Raw genomic sequence first — 26,244 nt, forward strand, 5'->3', positions numbered from 1 at the left:
GATCATGAAAGTGTGCAAGTCTAAATGCCACTACTATTTTACTGCTTTATTGTCTTAAATAATGGTTGTGCACAGCTTGTCATACATGCCACAACCCATGGTAGTCAAACTGTCTAATCTTGACTATTTCATGCTTTGAATTTTATGTGTATAATTAGAGAATAAAATCTGACCAAACAATTTAATCTTAGCAGATCATTAGATCGGTAGAGAAAATAAAAGGAGCTCATCAGTTTAATCTGAGCTGTTGGATGATATAAGGTTAGAAGTAGATAGTTTATTTTTCAAAAGAAAAATGAATGATAAGGGTTTTCTATTCTAAATTCACCCAAATAAAATGAAGAAAAAATGGTAGGGTAAGTGGGTAAGTAGAAGAAAGGTTGCTGAAGTATAAAGTTGATTGGATTAAAGCACATTTATCATGGTTGACTATATGTTTCAATGTGCATGAACATTTAAGAACGCAAAAACAATGGTTTACAAGTTCATTTAACTAACTCCCCTTCATTCTTTTTACCCCTTTACTCACTAATTTCCCCATTCACAAGTAAGTTCTAGTTCTTAAATCCTTCAAGTCATAAAGGCTCAAAGCATTTCTCTGAATTTTGGTGGGACTGGACCCCTGCTTAATGACTTATGGACATCAAGTGTTAGAATTCCCTTCATAAAATTCATTTCCCCTAATTTCCCTAATAAAACCCTTTTCCTAAGGTTAAACTTCATTTGCCTAGGAAAAGTAAATAACCCCAAGTTAAAATTCCATTTCATTCAAAAAACTCAAAAATTGAATTTATCCTAAGTATAAGTGTATGTGAATAAACTGCATTAATATTACATTTTTCTTAGTGGTATTTTCACTCCGCACATCCATTTCATATTAATTTTTAACTTAATTATATAAATCCCCGATATACCATTTCCCATATATTAAATAAATCCCCTATAAAAATATCCCGACCCTTAGTTTTAATATAAAATATATAATTTACCCCATATCCTGACAAAACCCTCTTAATACACCTCTACACGGGAAACCTAAACTAATCCCTTCATTAATCCCTGTGCGATCTTTTAATCCAATAATTAAATCCTAATTAATCCAAAACCACCAAGGATTAAAGCCATGCCCCCCCCCGCTAAGCCAATGCTCATATCATCTATGCATATCCCATGCCCGACTACTGTCTAATCATCATCGCCCTCATCTGATAGTCCACAGCCATATCGGATTCACGTGACGGTTGAACTTTACCTGCCCGATAAGGTGGTTTTCCCTGACCCCCAACTGCTACGTGTCGAACGCTGGGGTAGATCAAGTGACCCCTCCTAAATACCACTCCCTCCACAAAAGCGATGCGATGGCTTGGAAAACCACCTCCCCGCCAAACCCGAAATCCGCCCACTGTTCATTCATAAAATTACCCGCCAAAAAGTGACCCTTGCTCAATAAAAAGGTCGATAAGCCCTATTTCGCCTTTTTTCGCTCACTTTCTGTTAAACCTCTACGAACTAGTGCGACACCTACAAACACTGAATTCACCCATTGAACTCCAACTTCACTCCTGAAGAAGCTGCAGAGACCCAAATCAACCTTTCAGTCCGTACCAGAGCCTTTCAAACTTCTGCAGTTTCTGAGAAAACTGAATTTGAAGCCAATTCACCCAATTCCAGGTATTTGAAGACGAATTTTCCAGACAACCCTTTCAATTTGAAAACTTTTAGTCTGTGAAGTGTTTTAATTAAGTAAAATTAATTGAAATTTCTTTAAATTTAAAATTCTGTGCCGAAACCCTTCTGAAAACTGCCAGTTTTCATCAAAACCTCTGAATAAACTTGTGAAAGTCAAATTCAAATCCACAAGAACTAAATTATGGCTACCCCTATTGCTATGGATGTGAGACCTATCACAACTGCCCATTTAGACCTAAACAACCTTCCCCTGGTGAACAGGGATTTTCAAATCAGAGACACAAGCGCATATGAGGTCCTGCTCAAAATCCATTGTTTAAGTAAAGACAGATATCTGAACCATTCTGATGACATTAGCCTTTGGGACTCCAATTTGCCCAAATACCAGTTTCCCCAAGTACATATTTTTCGTGAAATTGTCCATATGTGCCATGCCTGTTACATTCCCAGCCAAAGAGCTATAATGTCCCCTAACCAAAAGGTTTTATTCACAATTACAGCTAAATCAATTAATGAGATGTTGCAAGTTCAACCAGGTCCAAACATGACCTCACTCTCCATTGGAGATTTGTTAGACCTATACACCAAGTTGACTCCCTCTAGATTGGCCCAAATATTCCAAACTTTCATTGTAGAAGAACAACACATTCCTAAAGATTCCCCTCCATATGTTTTTGTTATTTTCTTTGAAAGGGGCAAGCATATTGTGACTATGATATCATGTATTTTGGGTTGCACCACTGATGAATTTTTTGATGAGCTCATCCTGGCCTTCATGTCCATTTTCACCCTAGGAAAGCCTTCTGATACTTTGTCTAATTATTCCTAGATCATAGCTGAGAGGATGCATGAACAGTTTACCAGAATGCACAATAAGAGAGTATTCAAATACTCATCTGTACTTTACCATATGTTTTTTTATTATTAGTCAGATAGGTTTCCTTTCACCCTCTAGAAGCTTGATACTAGAGGCCAGCCTAGGTCTGTCATATTTTGGACACCATTATTCCACAAGTATTCATCACCATACACTTATACATACTTCATTGACTCTTTTGTCCTTCCAGTCACGACCATGTTGACAGGAAGTCCTCCACTTAGAATAAGTCAAGGTATCAAAAGAGTCCTCCAATTGTCCAAGCAAAGTAAGGTGGGAGATTGGTACCTTTACCAAAACCACACTGAAATAAGAATCTATGGTTGCCAACTAGCCTCATACAAACTCCCCAAATACCTCCCCATGAGGTTATTTGCTCTAGAGTATTATAGGCAGATAATGAACTCTGACAAAGTCAACTTTGTCTCATCCAAGAAAAGAACCCAGTTCAAAGTCAAAAATCAATTAGGTCCTTTCATTTGCAATTATAGAGAAGCAGGTTAGAAAGTAGATATCATGCTGCAACAAATGAAGTTCCAAAAAAGTTTCATGTGGAGATATGACCCTCAAGGGTTTATGACCAAACATAGACAAAAGGTCAAATTAGGACCTTACATTCATCACCCCATACCAGAGATAGAAAGATATGCCAATCAATCTAAGTGGTTGAAAAACACTCTTGTAGACAGGGATAGTACAAAGGTAGATGTTGAAAATACCTTGTGTGATTTAGAAAGACAAGTTGATGAAACCTCATTCCTACAGGTACCACAGCAAGAAGCAACCATGAGTACCCCTACTGTATTACAGACTCCTCCAAATGATGAAAAGAATCCCAAGAGGAATAGAGAGGGAGCCTCCACTTCAGGCATGGACACATCCAATGTGAAATATGAAGCCAATTAGAGCAAAAGGCCAAGACTCAATCCTGTTTCAGAACAGGGAGACACAAAAGGCTTAGCAGAAGTAACCAATACTGAATTTCACATGAGCAGGGGTACAAATCCATCTGGAGAAACACAAGAGCCATCTACCTCACACACTCAAATGTTAGAAAGGCAGCTCAGTGTAGAAGTCTCTTCATTCAATAGGCCTGCTGATAAAGATAAGGATATTAAGAACATGTTTAAAGAAATAAAAATGAGAAATGAGAAACTTAAGGCATAGTCTTATGCACAGTATCTCAGGCTTACGCCTACAAATCAAACCTGGTTGATGTCAGCTTTTGACATCAAGGAGGGAAATATGCAAATTTCCTTCGTAAGACCAACTATACAAAAGCCAAGGACATTAGCAGATTACAAAATATTGATTTTGAGGTATTCGCAAGGGATATTCATCCCATTGACCAAATTGAATTTCAAAAATAGGCTGGAGAAATTATTTACTCCACCCTTACAGGTAAAGCCATATTTTCCCATCAATTACAGAATTCATTGAACAATATCTCAACCCAATATCAGTTAGAGAAGGCCTCCTCACAGGCTAAGGATACCAGAATCAAGTCTTTGGAAGACTTAGTGATTGAATTGGGACATGATCCCAAAGACCTCAAGGCCACTGAAAAACTAATCAAAAAGAAGGATGATGACATTGCAGCACTCAAAAAGAAATTAAAGATACCTCAGCTACAACATCCCCAGACACAGGAAGTCTTGGAAAACCAAACCAGGCATGAAGAATTGATGGAATTAGTCCTCAAACTAAATGATCAGTTGAGGGAGATAGAGAAGGAATTGGACAGTTTAATCCAATTGAAGAAAAGTGATCTTGGCACTACATCTGTGAATGTCATCCCAATAGTATCAATGACTTTTCCTTCAACATTGGCAGCCTCATTGGCTCCCACAGCTCTTATGGCAACAACACAGCTAGTTTCAACGGAGTCTACATCAGCAGCAGGTACATCAGGTGAAGAAGCAACAAAGTTAGTTAAAGGTATGGAAGAAATGTACATACAAGCAACAGAGATGAATAAGCTGAAAGAGAAGGTGACAAGCTTGGAAATTGATTACAAGCTTACCAAAATCATGCACAAAGAAGAAGTGCAAAAGGCTGCCAGGACGAATGAGAGATTGAAAGCCATGGAGAAGGACCTAACACTAAAGGAACCCCTTGGACAGGCTAAGGAACTATTATGGGCCAATATAATTGAGTTTGTCAATTATATTTGGCCATCTATTCAGGGGATTTTTGAACAGATAGATTTGATAAAGATGGCTATAGAAGCCATCCAAAGAGTAAAAGAAGAATTAAGGGAGATGCCCGAAGGTGCCACCAGAATCATCCAATTATTTAACAGTAAAAATAAGTATCAGCTTCAGGAATTGGAAATAGAAGGCAGAACAGAGACAATTTTGGAGGTGAGAAAAGTCCTTTCCAAGAGAAATTTAATGCTAAACTTGGAGGACAAGTGTTAGAATATGCAGGTAGCTATTGATAGATTTATGGATAAGTTTCAAATTTTGAGAGAGAAGGGTTACGCAGTCCCTTAGTAATAAATGACAATCTCATGACACAGCAAGATTACAACAACAAAATTAGAGAGCTAGCAAAAGAATAGGTCAATACATCATCAGTCAAGGCATTGCCAATAGGCAAAGTACTCTACCAGACGTTTGAAAACTTGTTTTACCTCTAACATGAGGTAAAACACTTGTTTATTAATAAGCCTACTTTTTCCAAGTACATCGAGGCAGATGATATATATAGGAGGATGATAAAAATCCAATTACCTGATGCTAAAGCATGGGAGAAATTGACTGATTTACTGTGAGAAATCTGTAGTAAAAAGGTTAATGTATAGTAAAAGTAAAACATCCAGGTAAAAAGATGAAGACAAATCAACAAAGTCAAAGTGTATCAGATGAAAGCCTAAAGTAAATGAAGCTTCCAGTGTAAAATATCAAACAACAAAGCAACATAAAGGGCTAAAACCAAACCATAAGGCCAGCAGTACCAAAATAAAAGGGATAGCATGAAGCAGTTCAATAGTTGTCTCTATCTTCTTACAAGAAGATATTTTTATTTCCTAGATTAAATCTCAAATTAGTTTGAGATATTTTGTAATAACTTTTGTATAAATACTTCACAATTCGAACTATACAGTGTGGATTCTATTAGACATCTCTATAGACTTTTTTTATCAAGAAGAACCAGAAGGTTATTGTATCAGTTGATGAGCCAGTAAGCTGGATTAATTAATAAAGATCAGACTATTCCAAGGATTCATGTGTTGAGTGAATATCAGACAAGTATTTTCATGTGTCCTTGTCAATTTCTCAAAGTTATTCATAATCTTATATGTGTTTCAATCTAAATGCTATAACTTGAAATATAGTTTAGAACTTGTTTAAATCACACTTTGTTTTAACAGTTAATCATTTGAATGTTTTCTTATGATATTTAAATGAAAGAATTCTTAATTGCTCTTTAGTTTAAATTGATTTCATAAATAATCCATATTAAAGGATTCTTAACTGCCCTTTGATTTCGATTACCCATGCCTTTCTCATTCATTATCCGGGTCTGAGAACGCTTAACTGCTCTCTCACCCTGAGTGAAATCCTTTCACCCTTATGTCTCAAACATCTGAAATACATGCTACTATCTTGCCCTTGGAACATCCTCTTTAGTGAGTTTATCCAGCCTTGCTTCCTGATCAGTTGACTCCATAGCCCAATGCTCTAAAAGACATCAATTTATCCATCTGTTTAAAATATCCCACCACCCAATTTCAAACAAAATCAAAACCCTTTGAAAAATCATAGCTAGCCTAAAACATCTTAACTAAAACAAAGTTAAATCTTAAAGCGAGAGCCCTCCCTAAGCATCAGGAAAGCTAGGTCCTGATCTCCAAAAGTGGATAGTGGTTACCTTTGGTTTTTCCTTTTTCTTACCTGAAAGGAATTATCGAAGTGATAAAACCACCAAACCCCCCGCCCTTTTTCCTATCCTAGTCCCTGCACTAGTATTTAATAACCCTCCCTTCTTACAATTGGTTCCCTTTCTTTTTCCTCCCAAAACTCATCTTAACTGACCCTATCTTTTGTGCGCCCCCCCTCGCTCCCCTTATTCTCATCTCCTTATTTCAACTTCCCTTGTCTCTTTATTATTAACCATAATAACACCTCTTATTAATAACTCCATATTAATCATAAAAAACCCCTCATATTAATAATACTTCTAATTTAGTATAACTCCCTTGTCAATTTATTTATCCAGAAAAACCCACATATTAAAAAACAAAGCAGCTTATTAACTTATTATCTATCTTATTAACTACTATAACAATACATTAAGAATATTAATATAAAGATTAACACTAGGATTTTTTATATCATAAGATGATTAATTAAAATATACTTTTTAAAATTCTTAGATTCATTAATTATATAGGCAGGAGTGTCCTAGTAACTATATAAATTAATTAAAGCATCTCTATTCACATTAATATTATTGATAATAGTATGTTTGGTCATTAGATTATAATAGTAAAATGGAATTATTTATTATTCATTTTAATATTATTGTAATTAGATCATTAAATTATAAAAATAATATTGAATTTATTATTAAATTATAATAAATATAGTTAGGTTAAGCTTTAATAAGTAATTTACTTTATAAACAAATTTATCATTATTATATTAAAATAGAAATAAAATAATTGAAATATTCAATAAATAACCTATTTCAATGTGTTGGTCGGCTCTTTTCTCCCTTTCTCATCCTTCTCCTATTTATCCCTCCATTTTCTCTTTCATTTACTCCAGGTTTTTTTCCTCATGATGGGTCATGGTATTGACTCGAAATGTCAAAGAATCAAAATGAAAACTATGGAAGTTCTAAATTCTCAAAATCAAAATACCCAGAAGTCTCCAACTCTACTATTTACATTATTGATAACAATATGAAAGAAATTATTTTCTCTGTTTTCTTACATATTTTAACATATATTGTTGTATGCAAATTCATCCCTGTAGGAAGACTCGAGATTCCTAATTACGAAAGAGTGATATTCAACCTTTTGTCATTATCGAATTGTATATAAAAAATTCCTATAATTCCCAAGAATGAACTAAATGATAGCTACAAGTTATATGAAAAATTAAATCTTTGGATGACCAAAACCAAACGAAAAGATGCATAAATATGAATTGCAAATTGGTTTGTCATTTCTTTGAAAACTATTTGCACTATTTTGGTTATTTCCTGCTATTATTTGTAACAATGAAAATAGAGAGTACAACCATCTGAGGATTGACAATTATTTGAGAAAGGAAGAGGAACCTAACACCTTTTCATGAAATGACAGGTCACGAGGGAATAGAAATTAACCGAAGCACTAATATAGCATCTAAGAAAAAGGATTCTAAAGTATCAAGAAACTTGAACTAATTGAGAGAAAATTATCTGTCTCCATAAAGTGCAAATAACATCAACTTTTAAACCATTTATACAACCAACACTTCAACTCACTCATTTATTATGCAAAAACTTGGATGTGATGTACACATTTTGCAGTTGTCAGACTTATGACAACATGAAAGCCAATAAATTCCTTGAATATAGAAGATGTTGGTATACATTCCCAACACTTTAGCATTGCGACAGATCGAGTGCAAAATATAGGTTGTGTACCCAGTTCCTTTGATTTGGGTTCTAGTAAAACATTGTTTTGGCAGAAGAAATTCCATATCAAAATCATATACTTCTCACAAGACATTGCTGCTGATTCTCACCTTAGGGTAGTATCATTCAACTCCCACAGAGAAATAAAAAAGATCCAGTGAAGGAAAATAAATGTACCCATATATGAAAATTAGTATATTAAAATCAACATTATGTTTTACTTCTACTATAACTAAACCCTATCCAAAAGTGGCCAAATTTATTTATTTCAGTCACTATTGAGACATCCCTTATATATAAATGGATTACATGAATTTTTTCATGAAAGGCGAATAAATGGAGTCAAACTTTAATGAGCTTTTGAATGTTGTATCATGTTACCAAACTAATAGTCATAATCTCCCTTCCCAAAACTCAAATATGGGTAGCACAATTTGGTTATGAGTAATACCATTATGATTGAGATGGATCTTTTAAACTTTCATCTTCACATGCTATGGTTTCCACTAAGCTAAATATTAATTTTTGAATTGATTCCCAATAGGCATTTCTCGTCCAACTTTAAACTTGAAACCCCATGAGAAGAATATTTTTTAACAACGTAAACAGGGTTTAAAAAAAGAGAACAATATTGTCAAATCCACTGATTTGAACCAAAATCGCAACAGATCATTCAAATCTTCCTCATGATTCTACCTCCATCATTATAGTATGAAGAAGCATTTGGGTCCCCAATGAACATATGGACAATCTACTCATCATACCCACACACATGTATTGCAACAAAAACCACTGGGGCCTTTCCAATATTCCACTGGAGACATGGTTCACTTCCTGAAATCAATAAATTCTCATATTTCTCCAGAATATTTCAGAAGGAATCATTTCCAAAGAATTTCCATAAAGCATAACCAAATTTACATCACATTTATTTTCATCAGAGGGATCACTTGCCTGCCCTCTTTGCAGAATAATCATTTGAAACCTGAAAGGTCCCCTAATTTCTGAAAATTCTTTTTTGGTCACCATTTTCCTACTCCTATAACAGACATAAACAAAGGTGTTTGTGTATGGAGAAGTAGGAACAAGTGCATACCAAGCACCAATAGGAATATACATTGAGCAATGAATATCTAGCACACACGTTTCTCTACATCCTGGCACTTCCACAACACATTAGTATAATAGAAAAACACTCAATACAATCATTATTTTATCCTCATGATCACTTACAAGTGCTCTCAAACTAGTTCCCCCAACCTCTGAATCAGAGTACTCAAAACTTACTCAGGGTAATATAGTTGGAGAAGCAGATTTGTAACTACATGTTCGATAACCATGCTTTGCTTTTCAGTTTGTGGATAATCTTTTCTTGCTAAACAAACTCAAATCTTGTTGTACATGAGAAAATGGACTCAAAATATGGGTGGATTTAGGTGAAAATATGAAAGCCTCATTCCTTTCCATAATCGAAGAGTTTGAATGAAAATCCAAACATACTTTTACATTACATTGTCAGGGATATGTTTTCTGTAACTTTTCCTCTGGAGAAACTGTAAATGTCTTCTGGAATAGAGCTTCGAAGCTTCCCTATTAGAGCTTTGGCACCAAAGCCCAGCTTTCCTCATGACGCATATGGTACTCTATGCACATTTTTTACTGCATTTAAACGTAATCCATTAATTGAAAATGCAAGCAAACACACAAGAACCTACAACAAGTTGCTAAAGTTATACTTAGAGTTGGTCCAAAAATTTGAGGCCAAATGCTCGGCCTTCTTGGGCCATTTGTTGAAGTTGTGTAGAACTTAATTTCAACATTTCACGAGGTATATCCTAGACTAAATACACACTTGAAGGGGAAAAATTTCGTTGTCAAAGTAGGAGACTAATGTTATCCCGAAGACAAAAGGGTAGAAGAAGGTTTCCCTTATCATTTTGAAAAGAGTCTCCTATCGGCATAAAAACTAAGGTAATATTATTACTATGAATATCAATAGATGGGAGGGGAAGTCTCAATAGAAAAGCCGTATATTTCACAAAATGTGATACAAATCCTTCATACTTATATTTCAGACAATGCCCTAGTAGTTCTATAAAAGGGTCTAACATCGCTATTAAATATTAATCACTCTTATCTACTTTGAATTTTTTCATATGGTTCTCAGGAACTTTGTTAGGTCCTTATAATACTAGTGTATTCCCCCATTATTATTGTTATTGTAGCCATTATTTCTATTGTTCTGCCAATGTTGTTCCTATATTGTTATTATTGTGCCTCATAGAAACCCACTATTGTTATTGTTGTTCCCTTACATTATTACTGTTATTTCGGCTCTAATTATATTGTGACCCCTTAGAATTCTATATATGGAACAGATGTTTTTTCATTTGAATCATCCAAGAACTGTTAATGTGTGTAATGTAAATGAGTTTTCCCCCTTGAAGAGACTGGTTTTAATGTCGTTGATCTATCTTTTATATCTTTTTGTGAGCTGGTTGCATGACATTTGGAATTAGAATTTTGGATTCTAGGGTTTCGCTGCTTCAAAGAGGCCCTCCTGGAATTTTCGCTATAACCTTTTTCTGTGAAGCTTTAGAAGCTAAAAAAGAAACCCATTTGAAAGAAAATCTTGATGAATGTCGTTTCAAAATTTCAGATCTTGTCTCACTATATTTTTCGAAGTTATGATCCAAGGAAGTTAGGGTTTTTATAGGCTCCGGATTCCATCTCAAACAGTTGACCTTAGGAAACTCGTCATAACTTTCTCTCTGAGCATCAGATTTGAATTGTGTAAAATGTGACAAAAGGAAGATGGACTATAGTTTGTTGTGTATTGTTTTCAGGTCCGAAGGTCGAAACAGTGACACGTGGAACTCCATACAAGCTCACTCTACTGAACTAGTCTATTATTATGTCATTGTGGGAGATTGGGCATAACACTTTCTTGGAGGATCCAATATTGATAAGACTTATGGGGTTAGAAAGAGGACACATAGGGATACCATAGAACGAAATTTCACACCTTGGAGATCCGCCATTACAAACATACAATAGATTCAATATAGAGCTCCTACAAAGAAAAAAAAAAGGTGTGTATTTTTTTAAAAATTACATAATTTTTGTTTGAAAAAATAATTTGAATTGATTCAAAGGCACAGTGAAGTATAATACTCATTAATTGATGCCCCAATGTTATATGCCTAGGAGGGATAATATGGGGTACCAAGGGAGGTACCCAAGGTAATAATGTAATAATGGGATGGGCCATAGTAATAAATAAGGTGGTTAACCCATGTCATGTAAGGGACCACAAGTAGTTAATAATAATGTAATGGGCCCATGGTATTAGTTGATGGTATGAGGGAACCATGGTAATGATGCATGGTATTATATGTATGAGGCCTATATAGAGGCTAGAGAATCCACATGGAGAGATATGAAGTGAAGGATTATTGTATGAACAGGCATATGGCTTGTGGAGTGTTCTCCTTCCTTAAGGAGTGAATGTATGGTGTTGCCCTACCTTAAGGGTTTAATATCAATAAAGAATCATTTCATATTATTTCTTGGGTTTATTTCTATTATCATATACTTTTGGATCATATCTACAACAATTGGTATCAGAGCACTTTCTTGGGCAAACCGTGGAGAATTTTTTTTTCCATTTTTGCAGGGTTTCTGGAGCGGCAAGTTTGCATATCAGATCTAGACGTCCTGGCACAAGATCTGCAAAATCTAATTGTAGTTCTGTATTTTTTGTGAAAAAATAGCGGATTTCAAACAAAAAATCGGTTGAATCGGAGTCCGGATGAAGGAGATATCGCTGATTTAAAAATTAGTAGGGTTGCAGACAAATTTTCGGGGCAGCGAATTTGCGGCGTGGATCTAGATGTATTGGCACTAGATCTGCAAAATCTAATTGTAGATCTGGAATCTTTGAGAAAAAACACCTGATTTAAAAAAAAAATCAGTCGAATCGGAGTCCGGATGAGGGAGATATCGCTGATTTAAAATCAGCTCTTTTTGCAGAAATTTTGGGTGACGGGGGGAGAGTAGCAGCGCAGATCTGAAATTCCAGTGTCTGAATCAGGATTTCTATCACATGGTCAGATGCAAAATCATTCTTCCATTTCCAAAAACAGGTTATAATAGAAATTCTGAGCAATATTGATGGATTTGTGGCCATTTCAAAATTTTCGCCCACTAAGTGACTTTTTTCAAAACTCTCTTCATGGCTTCTAGCAAGGTTCTATATTTTACAGGAAAAGATGATGGTCCTACTATTGAAGAATGCATACAAAGATACAAGTCCACATATGAGAAATTTTAGAAGTTTCAAATGTTGTTTAATATGAGAGGCGAGGCTTAAAAATGGAATTTCTCACTTGATAACAAACAGTTGACCAAACTCTCAGATGAAGAATTTGAAAAATTACTTTTAGACAGATGGTCTCATGCTAGAAAACAAGATAAGGAGAAACATGTGGGGTTATTTCCTACTGGTATATCCTTATTGCAGGTTCATGGATTGATTCAGAAGGAGAAAATCATTGTGTCTATAAATCCAAGTTGCAAGCATAATTTTATCAATATTAATTTGGCAAAAAAATTGCAAGTCCCAGCAAAACAAATTGAACATACACAGGTTGATGGTAAGGATGTTCAAATCTATAAAGATTTGAAGCTTTCTATGGATAAGTATGTGTTTCATGGTGATTTTTATGCTTCAGATATGAATAACATGGATGTTGTTTTTGGATACCCTTGGATGGAATTAGTGGGTACTACCAATATTAATGTGCAGAAGAAATTTCTGAAGCTCTGGTATAAAAAGAAGAAAATTACATTACAGGATATTTCCATTAATAAGTAGGTAGAGTCCAAGGAGGTTGAAGCAGAAGATGTTCAAGGGACTGACACATCAGATGATGAGCCTCTGATGATCAACAATCAAACACAAACAGAGGCTGCAGAAGAAAAGGTTACAAGTGATGATACATCAGAAGAGGGCTCAGTGGTTGAAGTCATTTTGAAAAAGAAGACACCACAACAGGCACCACAGCAGAGTGAAGTCAAGAAAAAGCCATCGTGGATTAAAAGTTCAACATATCATCACCCACATCACCCCGAAAGACAACCATCAAGATGGAAAACAAGTAGTCACATGAAGGATAGCGAGAAGAGAAGATCCACCTACTACACATCAACACAGAAGAGCTGCCACGGTCAACTTCCATCTCAAGCGAGCGAGACACCAGTGAGATCGAGGGTTCACTTTTCTCTTGGATGGCTAGATGCATGTGCATGGTACCAGTGGACTACTCTTTTGAGTAGATCTTATTATTTATGTTCTTCCCATGTTTCGGGGACGAAACATGCTTAGGGGGGTGGAATGTTATATACCTAGGGGGGATAATATGGGGTACCAAGGGAGGTACCCAAGGTAATAATGTAATAATAGGATGGGCCATAGTAATAAATAAAGTGGTTAACCCATGTCATGTAAGGGACCACAAGTAGTTATTCCCATGGTATTAGTTGATGGTATGAGGGAACCATGGTAATGACCCATTGTATTGTATATATGAGGCCTATATAGAGGCTAGAGACTCCACATGGAGGATATGAAGTGAAGAATTATTGTATGAACAGACATATGGCTTGTGGAGTGTTCTCCTTCCTTAAGGAGTGAATGTATGGTGTTGCCCTACCTTAAGGGTTTGATATCAATAAAGAAGCATTTCTATCTATTTCTATCTTGTTACTATTGGGTTATTCTCTATTCTCATATATTTTCGGGTTAGATCTACAACAATTGGTATCAGAGCTACAACACCCAATGAAAGAAAATGGAAACACTAGTAAGAAACCTAAAATTTCTACTATGACGCGTGAAGAAGAAGAAATGCAATATGATATATCAAAATTATGAGACCAAGTGCAACAATTTTTGCTCTCACAAAGAGTAACCAAAAATGAAATGGAAGCTAAGATGGATGGTTTGAAGAATAGCTTAAAATCAAACATGGAAGGATTTAAGAATGGCATGAAAGCTAATATGGATGACATGAAGGCTAATATGGTTGACATGAAAGATAATATGGAAGATTTTAAGAATGGTTTAAAAGTAGACATGGAAGCTTTCAAGGAAGGTTTGACAAGGTTTCTACAAGAAATGCTTCCTAATGGAGAAAAGGTATTAGATGAAACTCATGATGAGAAAAAAGAAATGTTAATGATGATTTCATAGACTCTAACATTGGATCGAAGACCCACCATGTTCTAGAGATTGATATGAGGAATTTTGATGGTAAGGATCCTGTAACATGGATACTACATATGGAGCAATATTTCGATCTCCATAATGTGAAAAACACACAAAAGGTACGCATTGAAACTTTATATTTGGAACCCAATCAGTTTGTATGGTATCGATGGCATTTCTCTAGTAAAAAAATTGTCACTTGGTCAATTTTTACGGAGGAAATGATGGCACAGAGCAACACTGTTGGGTCCCTATAATTAGTGATTACCCCATTACTATTGTAGTTATACCCCTTATTTATATTTTTGTGCCCCTATTACCCCAATATTATTATTTCTGTGCCCCATAGAATCCCTCTATTGTTATTTTTGTGGCTTTATATTATTATTGTTAGGTCGGCTGGATTATATTGTGACTCCTTAGACTCCTATATATAGAAAGGAGGTTTTGTCATTTGTATCATCCAAGAATTTTTCATTTATGTAATGCAAAGGAGGTTGCCCCTTCGAAGAGGCTGAATTCTAAGGCGTTGATCTATCTTTTCTATCTTTTCTTGAGCTGGTTTCATAACATTTGGTATCAAAGCTTTGGATTCTAGGGTTTCGCTGCTCCAAACAGGTCATCGTGGAATTTTCGCTATAACTTTTTTTCTGTAATGTTTCAGAAGTCACAAAAAAAACCCATTTGAGAAGAATTGGTGCTGAACCTTGGGTCCGAATTTTAGAGCTTTTCGCGTGATATTTTCGGAGATATGATCTGAGGAAGTTGGTATTTTTGCAAACTCCTGAATTACATTCAAAACAGGTGACCTGGGGAAAATCGTCATAATTTTCTCTCTGAGGATCGGATTGAAATTTAGTGAAAAGGTACAGAAAGAGGACGGACTGTAGTTTCTTTTGGGTGTTGTTTAGATCCAAAGGTTGAAACAGTAACTCGCGACACGTCGTACAAGATAGCTCTACTGAACTAGTCTATAATCAAGTCACTGTGGGAGATTCCGCATAACGCTTCCTTGGAGAATCCAATTTGGGTCAGACTTGTGGCATTGGAAAGAGGACACAGAGAGCTACTACAAGTCACAAGTTCAGAACTAGATGAATGGAAAGTACAGAGATACATCAGAGGCAATATCGAGCTCCTACAAAGTGAAAAGAGGTGTGTAGATTTTTTTAAATTTTTGCTTAAGCTTGGTTTGAAAATTTATTTTGAAGGAATTAAAAGGGCATAGTAGAGCATTATTATCGGTAACTGATGCCCCGAGGAAAGAAAATGCAAACACCTAGTAAGGAACCTGAAAGCTCTAGCATGACTCATGAAGAAGAGGAAGAAATGCTACATGATATATCAAAATTACAAGAACAAGTGCAACAAATGTCACGCTCACAAAAGTTAACAGAAGCTAAGATAAATGGCGTGGAATCTAAGATAAATGGCGTGGAAGCTAAGATGAATGGCATGGAAGCTAAGATGGACAATTTGAAGATAGATTTGAACACAAATTTGAAGACAGGCATGGCAGATTTGAAGACAGATTTGACTAATTTTCTACAAGAAATACTTACTAATGGTGAAAAGGTAGTAAAGGAAACTCATGATGAGAACAAAAGAAATGTTAATCATGATTCCATAGATGCTAATGTTGGATCAAAGAATCACCACATTCCAAAAATCGATATGAGGAAGTTTGATGGCAAGGATACCGCCACATGGATATTACAGATGGAGCAATTCTTCGATCTCAATAATGTGCAAAACACACAAAAGGTACGTATGACAACTTTATATTGGAACCAAATCAGTTTGTATGGTATCAATGGCTTTGTTCTTGTAAACAATTTATCACTTGGGCATTTTTTACGAAAGAATTGATAGCACATTATGAGGATACAAAAAGCAACACTTTTTTTAGCCAATTGATAAGTCTCAAACAAAAGGGTTCAATAATGGAGCACATTGAGGAGTTCCAAAAATTGAACATAAGGGTAAAAGATATTCCAGAGGAGCATAGGATTGATGTGTTCATAGGGTCTTTAAAGGATAATATCCAACATGATGTGCGCCTTTGGGAACCTGATTCATTAGAGAAGGCATTCAGGTTAGCAAGAAAAATGGAAAGCAAAATTATGGCAACTAGGAAGCATACCATTCACAACTATAAAGACGGAAGTGTTGTTGCCCATAGTCTTCCACAACCTACAAGGTTGACACCACAACAATTGGAAGAAAAAAGAGCAAAAGGGCTTTGTTACAATTGTGATAGCAAATACACAAAAGGTCATAAGTGTGCTGAGAAGAAATTATTCTACATAGATTGTGAAGAGGAAGAAGAAAAGGAGCAAGAAAGGTCAAAAGAAGAGAATATATTCCAGGAACAAAGCCTAGATGAAGAACAAATAAATCCGACCATATCTTGTAATGCATTGGCGGGAATTACCACTCCTCAAACCATCAAGATAGAAGGACAAATCAAGAAGAAAAAGGTAATAGTGTTGATTGATTCAGGAAGCACCCACAATTTTATTCATTGTAGGGTAGCAAAAGAATTGAATTGCTTCCTATATCCAGCACCAGAGTGTCAAGTGATGATTGCAAATGGAGGAACAATAAATTGTTCTGGAAAGTGCCATAATATCAAGCTATCCATGGGAGAATATGTATTGACTAGCCCAATGCTTTCCATTCCAATGGGAGGTGTTGATGTTGTACTAGGAGTCCAATGGCTACAATCCTTGGGTACAATAGCTTTTAATTTTCAAGAACTTTTCATGAAATTTTCTGTGGAAGGAAAGGAAGTTGAATTAAGGGGTATTGCAGGGAAACCAGGAAAGATAATCAGCTCTAATGGCATGACAAAGCTTCTAAAAAAGGAGCAAAGAGGTGTAATTGCACAATTATGTTCGCTAGATGTTTCCACATTGGAATCATCTATTTCTCCAGATCTCCAAAAAGTCCTGGACAATCATTCCAAGGTATTTGAGACTCCCAAAGGTCTCCCACCTATGCGTGATCATGATCATGCTATTCATCTGATTCCAGGAAGTGTTCCTCCAAACATCAGGCCGTACAGATATCCATATGTCCAAAAAAGTGAAATTGAACGTATGGTTGCAGAAATGCTAGAGGCTGGTATAATTCAACCGAGTCAAAGTTCTTTCTCAGCTCCAGTAGTATTGGTGCACAAGAAGGATGGATCATGGCGCATGTGTCCAGATTATAGGGAGCTCAACAAGCTCACTATTAAAGATAAGTTCCCCATTCCTGTCATTGATGAATTACTGGATGAATTGCATGGATCAATTTACTTCACCAAGTTGGATCTTCGTTCAGGATATCATCAAATCAGAATGAAGATTGAAGACATTCCGAAAACGGCATTTAGAACTCATGAGGGTCATTATGAATTTTTGGTCATGCCTTTTGGCCTTACCAATGCACCTTCAACATTTCAAGGTTTGATGAATTCAATTTTCAAACCATTCCTTAGAAAATTTGTGTTGGTATTTTTTGATGATATACTAATCTACAACAAGTCTTGGAAGGATCATGTTGAACATGTTGACAAGGTGCTACAACTATTGGAGGAGAAACAATTATATGCAAAAAGATCCAAATGTTTCTTTGGAGTCCAGGAGGTGGAATATTTGGGTCATATTGTATCTCATGAAGGAGTTAAGGTAGACCCTAGCAAAATTAAAGCCATTAAGGAATGGAAAATCCCCACATCCATAAAGCATCTGCGAGGATTTCTTGGGTTGACAGGGTATTATCGCAAGTTTGTTAAGAATTATGGGAGAATAGCAGCACCTCTAACAACATTATTGAAGAAAGATTCATTTTCATGGACTCTGGAAGCAACAAAGGCCTTTAAACATCTTAAAGAGGCAATGTGCCAAGCACCGGTCTTAGCTACACCGGACTTCACAAAAACCTTTATTGTGGAATGTGATGCTTCAGGAAATGGAATTGGTGTTGTTCTAATGCAAGATGAAAGACCCATTGCTTTTGAAAGTCGTCCAATCAAGGGAAAGTTTTTAAGCAAAGCTATTTATGAGAAGGAAATGTTGGCAATACTCCATGCACTTAAGAAATGGCGACCCTACCTAATGGGAAGACACTTCAAGGTAAAAATGGATCATGATAGCCTTAAATACTTTTTAGAACAAAGATTATCCTCTGAAGAGCAACAAAAGTGGGTCACAAAGATGTTGGGTTATGACTTTGAAATCATCTACAAAAAAGGGAAGCAAAATGTGGTGGCAGATGCACTCTCAAGAAAGGATGAGGATGTGGAAGCATTGTTGTGTGCCATTTCTATTATCCAACCAGATTGGATAAACGAAGCAAAGGAGGAATGGAAGAATGACGAAGAAGTGTGGGCACTTATTCGAAAGCTACAACAAGATTCCAGTACTTCTGATACATTTAGCTGGAAAAATGATTCGTTATGGTACAAAGATCGCTTATACCTCTGTAAGAATTCCCAGCTAAAACAAAAGATTCTTATGGAATTGCACACTTCTCCCTTAGGAGGGCACTCAGGATTTTTAAAAACTTACCACAGGGTTAAGAAGGAATTTTTTTGGGATGGCCTTAAATCAGATATTCAAAAGTTTGTGGCGGAATGTTTGGTTTGCCAACAAAATAAAGTTGAAACAATTAAGACACTGGGTCTATTACAACCTTTATCCATTCCAAGCCAACGTTGGGAGGAGGTTTCAATGGATTTTATCACAGGTTTACCCAAGTCTGAGGGAAAGAGTGTCATCATGGTGGTAGTTGACAGACTTACCAAGTATGCACACTTTTGTGCATTATCACATCCATTTAAAGCCAGTACAGTTTCTACTGCATTTATGGAAACAGTTCAAAAGCTACATGGAAACCCAAAGATTATTGTAAGTGACAGAGATCCCATTTTCACTGGAAATTTTTGGACAGAATTATTTTCTTGTCTGGGTACTCAGTTAGCTCATAGCTCATCTTATCATCCTCAATCTGATGGGCAAACTGAGATAGTAAACAAATGTTTGGAAGGATATCTTCGTTGCTTTGTATCTGATAAACAGACACAATGGGTCAAATGGTTGCCTCTGGCTGAATGGTGGTATAACACTTCCTTCCATACAGCAACAAAAATGACCCCATTTATGGCACTTTATGGGTATCAACCACCATCCATCACATCATATTTAAGAGAAAATTCTAAGGTTCAAGCAGTGGAACATCACATCGAACATCAACAACAAGTCCTCCAACTCTTAAAGGATAACCTCGTGTTGGCACAAAATAGAATGAAACAACAGGCAGATCAACATCGCAGTGAAAGAAGTTTTGATGTAGGTGATTGGGTATTCCTACGGCTACAACCATATAAGCAAATGTCCCTAAAGCAAGCTAAGAAGGATAATAAATTATCACCAAAGTATTATGGTCCGTACAAGGTGTTGGAAAAGATTGGTACTATGGCATACAAATTGGAGCTTCCTGCAGCTTCTCGATTGCACCCAGTTTTCCATGTTTCATGTTTAAAGAAGGTTATAGGCGACAAGCTCCCAGTTCAAACAATATTGCCAGAACTTGACGAGGAAGGAAAAATTATATTGGAACCGGAAGCAGTCACAGAAACAAGAACTCGACAGCTACGAAATCGATCAATTTCAGAGTATCTTATCAAGTGGAAGAACTTATCCGCTGAAGATTCCACATGGGAGGATGAGAATTTTATGCAGAAGTATCCAGAACTACTCAAGCGTTGAGGACAACACTTTTTTGAAGGAGAGGGGCATGTTGGGTCCCTATAATACTAGTGATTACCCCATTACTATTGTAGTTATACCCCTTATTTATATTGTTGTGCTCCTATTACCCCCATATTGTTATTTCTGTGCCCCATAGAATCCCTCTATTGTTATTTTTGTGGCTTTATATTATTATTGTTAGGTCGGCTGGATTATATTGTGACTCCTTAGACTCCTATATATAGAAAGGAGGTTTTGTCATTTGTATCATCCAAGAATTGTTCATTTATGTAATGTAAAGGAGGTTGCCCCCTCGAAGAGGCTGAATTCTAAGGCGTTGATCTATCTTTTCTATCTTTTCTTGAGCTGGTTTCATAACAAATACCTTATTTATTTTCAATTGATAAATCTCAAACATAAGGGTTCAATGGTGGAGCATATTGAGGACTTCCAAAAATTGAATATAAGGGTAAACGATATTCCAGAAGAGTATAGGATTTATGTGTTCATAGGGACCTTAAAGGATAACATCCAACATGAGGTTCACCTTTGGGAACCTGATTCATTGGAAAATGCATTCAGGTTGGCAAGAAAAATTGAAAGCAAAATTATGATAAAAAAAAAAGCCTACCACTCACAACTATAAAGATGGAAGTTTTGTTGCCCTTAGCCTTCCACAACCTACAAGGTTGACACCACAACAATTGGAATAAAAAAGACAAAAAGGGCTTTGTTATAGTTTTGATAGCAAATACACTAAAGGTCATAAGTGTGCTGAGAAGAAATTATTTTACATAGATTTTGAAGAAGAGGAAGAAAAGGAACAAGAAACGTCAAAAGAAGAAGATATACACCAGGAACCAGCCCTGGAGAAAGAAGAAATGAATCTGACCATACCTTGTAATGCATTGGCAGGAATTACCACTCCTAAAACTCTCAAGATAGAAGGACATATCAGGAAGAAAAATGTAATAGTGTTGATTGATTTGGGTAGTACCCATAATTTCATTCATTTTAAGATAGCTAAGAAATTGAATTTCTTCCTATATCCAGCACTAGAGTGTCAAGTGATGGCTGCAAATGGAGCAACCATAAATTACTCTGGAAAGTGCCATAATATCAAGTTATCCATGGGAGAATATGTATTGAATAGCCCATTGCTTTCCATTCAAATGGGTGGTTAAGATGTTGTACTAGGAGTCTAGTGGCTACAATCTTTGGGTACATTTGCATTTAGTTTTCAAAACTTTTCTTGAATTTTTTTTGGGAAGGAAAGGAATTTGAATTAAGGGGTATCATAGGGAAACAAGGAAATATAATCAGATCTAACAGCATGACAAAGATTCTAAAGAAAGAACAACTAGGAATAATTGCACAATTATGTTCACTAGAGGTTCCCACATCAAAATCATCTATTTCTCCAGATCTTCAAAAAGTCTTGGACAATCATTCCAAGGTATTTGAGACTTCCAAAGGCCTCCCACCTATTCGTGATCATGACCATGCTATTCATTTGATGCTAGGAAGCTTTCCTCCAAACACCAGGCCTTACACACATCCCTATGCCCAAAAGATTGAAATTGAACGTATGGTTGCAAAAATGTTAGAGGGTAGTATAATTCAACCTAGTCAAATTTCTTTCTCTACTCTGGTAGTATTGGTGCACAAGAGGGATGGATCATGGCACATGTGTCCGGATTATAGGGAGCTCAACAAACTCACCATTAAATATAAATTTCCCATTATAGTCATTGATGAATTACATAGAGAAATTTACTTCACCAAGTTGGATCTTCGTTCAGGATATCATCAAATCAGAAAGAGTGACCGAAGACATTCTGAAAACAACATTCAAAACTCATGAGGGTCATTATGAATTCTTGGTCATGCCTTTTGGCCTTACCAATGCACCTTCTACATTTCAAGGTTTGATGAATTCCATTTTCAAACCCTTAGAAAATTTGTGTCAGTAGTTTTTGATGATATACTAATCTAAAACAAGTCTTGGAAGGATCATGTTCAACATGTTGATAGGTTGGTCAAACTATTGGAGGAGAGACAATTACATGGAAAACCCTCTAAATGTTTCTTTGAAGTACAGGAGGTGGAATATCTGGGTCATATTGTATCTCATGAAGGTGTTAAGGTAGACCCTAGAAAAATTAAAGCCATTAAGGAATGGAAAATTCCCACATCCATAAAGCATATGTGAGGATTTCTCAGGTTGACAGGGTATTGTCACAAGTTTGTTAAGAATTATGGGAGAATAGCAACACCTCTATCAAAATTATTGAATAAAGATGCATTTTCTTGGACTCCAGAAACAATGATGGCCTTCGAACATCTTAGAGAGGAAATGTTCAAACACCAGAATTCACAAAAAACCTTTATTTTGGAATCTGATGCCTCAGGAAATGGAATTGGTGTTGTTTTAATGCAAGAAGGAAGACCCATTTCTTTTGAAAGTCATCCAATCAAAGGAAAGTATTTACACAAACCTATTTATGAGAAGGAAATTTTGACAATACTACATGCACTTACTAAATGGCGAACTTACCTAATGGGAAGACACTCCAAGGTAAAAACGGATCATGATAGTCTTAAATACTTTTTAGAACAAAGATTATCTTCATAAGAACAACAAAAATGGGTCACAAAGATGTTGGGTTATGAGTTTGAAATCATCTACAAAAAAGGGAAGCAAAATGTTGTGGCAAATGCACTCTCAAGAAAGGATAAGGATGTGGAAGCATTGTTTTGTGCCATTTCTATTATCCTAACAGATTGGATAAATGAAGCAAGGGATGAATGGAAGAATGACAAAGAAGTGTGGGAACTCATTCAAAAGTTGCAGCAAGATCCTACTACATCTAACACATTTATATAGAAGAATGATTCACTATGGTACAAAGGTCACTTATACCTTTGTAGGAATTCTCAACTCAAACAAAATATTCTTCTCGAATTACACACCTCTCCGTTAGGAGGGCACTCGAGATTTCTAAAAAATTATCATAGGGTTAAGAAGGATTTTTTTGGGATGCCCTTAAATATGATATTCGAAAGTTTGTGGTGGAATGTTTTGTTTGCCAAAAAAATAAAGTTGAAATAATTAAGACCCCAGATCTATTACAAACTTTATCCATTCCAAGTCAATGTTGTTGATGGGCCTCGATATTGCAACAAGAATGCTACAACTCGCAATGCTACTAGCTTTAATTATCAACTTGGGGTTCGTACAAGCTTAATAGGTATCGAAACTACATGTGCAGCATACAATGTTTCCTTCCTTTGATGTCATGATGTAATGGAGTGAATGTAATAAAATTATATCATAAATTAATTGCAAAAAATGAAATGCACGAAATGGAAACCTTAACCTATTGCAAGAAATAAAGTACAAGGAAAGAAACATATTTTAATTGCATAAAGTAAATCTCATGAAGTAAATGTCAATCACTACATTTCAAAGATTTTAGGTCCATTAACATAGTTCATTGGATGTGCCAATCATCATTGTATTATCCATTTCATAAATCTACCCATTAGCCCAAATCGCTAAAATGTTTTGCATGGGTAATGAGACAAGTCCTAAGTGGTATTTAGTCTTCCCTAATCATTGATTTAGAGCCTAGGGGTCTTTATTCAACCCTAAGGGACAATAAAAAAACTTATTGAGTGAATTTGAGCAAGTATATACATGTTGGAAGGCTGCTACATGAGATCATGTAGTTACTACAGGAAACTGAAGATTTATTATAGGAAATTGTAATTCACCGAACGATGAAGAAAATACAATCCATATTGGATGGGACAAATTTTTTTATTGACTTGGATGTCTTAGGTATCCATTCCAAGTGGAATCACTCAAAAATAACTCTATTAACCCATGCTAAAAAATAGCAAAAATTACTAGTGTAAAATCGTAAAATTCGAGAACTAGTGAGCTAGTAAATCTATCAAATTCCTAACATAATCAACTGAAAATGAAATGGGATAATTTCTTTTATTAACTAGAATGTTTTTTCGATCTAATTCAAGTGGAATAAATTTTATTGAACCTCGTTAACATTCTCTAAAAATAGCAGAAATTTACTGTTGTTTGCCACAAAGGACTTCTAGAAATCTAGATTTGGAAATAAGCAAACTAATCCAAGTAACTCAAGGATTAGTATGACCTTCCAAATCTGTTCCAAGGATGAAATGATGCTTGTGATCCTGAAAAATAACTTACTTCAACCATTTAACCCAATACTACAACAAGAAATCATCAATACTAAATGCAGAAATAGAAAAAAAAACAATAAAAAGAGATGCATGTGAATAAGAAGTGAAAGGAAGAAAAGTAAATTATACAAAAGGGCTTTGAGGCTCCTGGGATGGCCAACCCCAAGGAAACTCAAATTCCTATGAAGGATACCAATATTTAGAAGTTTAACATGTCACCAATATTCATTATTTCCATCAATACAATTACATCCTTGCAAGAAATGAAAGTGGAGTTGTAAAAATACGAGTTATCTCCACAAGAAGACTAATAAAAATCCACCCCTAGAGAAAAATTTGACTTGGTACTTATAAAAAATGATTATGAATAATTCCCCATGAAAGGAGGAATTTTTCCCCACCAAAATACCTTGATTAGTGGATCTGGTTCCCAATACTAGGATGCATTAAATGGTAGGGAAGACATTCCTAGATTTTCTCAATCATTGGAGATCCAAAATTTGTGCCATAATTCCATAATATCTTGTTGATTTATTATTTAATATTGATCCTCTTGTAGTAGGGATTAGGTCCCTATATTATCTCCTCCTCCGAATCTCCATAATCTGCCCAATATTCTCACAATATTCCACAAAAATAATAATATTAGGCATAAATATGCAATTATCCATAAACCTTCCTAATGAACATATTAAAGTTACAAATACATTATCTAATGAAAAAATAGATTTTAATGTGCTGAAGGATGGTCAGATGGGCCATAATTTATGTCTAATTGAGAGGCCCATCAGTTGGGAGGAGGTTTCAATGGATTTTATCATAGGTCTACTCAAGTCTGAAGGAAAGAGTGTCATGATGGTGGTAGTTGATATACTTACCAAGTATGCACACTTTTGTACATTATCTCATCCATTTAAAGCCAATAGATTTGCTACTGCATTTATGGAAACAATACAAAAGTTACATGGAAACCCAAAGATTATTGTAAGCAATAAAGATCCCATTTTCGCTAGAAATTTTTTGGATGGAATTATTTTCTTGTTTGGGTACTCAATTAGCTCAGAGCTCATCTTATCATCCCCAATCTGATGGGAAAATTGAGATAGTGAACAAATGTTTCGAAGGATATCTTCGTTGCTTTGTAACTGATAAACATACACAATGGGTCAAGTGGTTGCCTCTGGCTGAATGGTGGTATAACACTTTCTTCCATACTGTAACAAAAATGACCCCATTTATGGATATCATCCGCCTTCCATCACATCATCTTTAAGAGAAAATTCTAAGATTCAAGCAGTGAAATATCACATCAAGCATCAACAAGAAGTTCTTGAACTCTTAAAGGATAACCTCACTTTGGTGCAGAATAGAATGAAAAAACAGGAAGATCAACATCGCAGTGAAAGAATTTTTTATGTAGGTGACTGGGTATTTCTACAACTACAAACGTAAAAACAAATGTCCCTCAAGTAGGCTAAGAAGGGTAATAAATTATCACCAAAGTATTATGGTTCATACAAGGTGTTGCAAAAGATTGGTACTATTATTGGAGCTTCCTACGTCTTCCCGAGTGCACCCAGTTTTCCATGTTTCATGCTTAAAGAAGGTTATAGGTGACAAGATCCTCATTCAAACAATATTGACCAAACTTGAGGAGGAAGGAAAAATCATATTGGAACCTGAAGCAGTGACAAAATCAAGAACTCGATAGCTACAAAATCGATCAATTTCAGAGTATCTCATCAAGTGGAAGAAATTACCCGATGTAGATTCCACATGGGAGGATGATAATTTTATACAGAAGCATCCAT

The sequence above is a fragment of the Pinus tabuliformis genome, chromosome 8 (genome assembly GCF_031772625.1).
Source record: "Pinus tabuliformis cultivar Carrire ecotype Pingquan chromosome 8, CPIR1, whole genome shotgun sequence".
NCBI lineage: Eukaryota > Viridiplantae > Streptophyta > Pinopsida > Pinales > Pinaceae > Pinus > Pinus tabuliformis.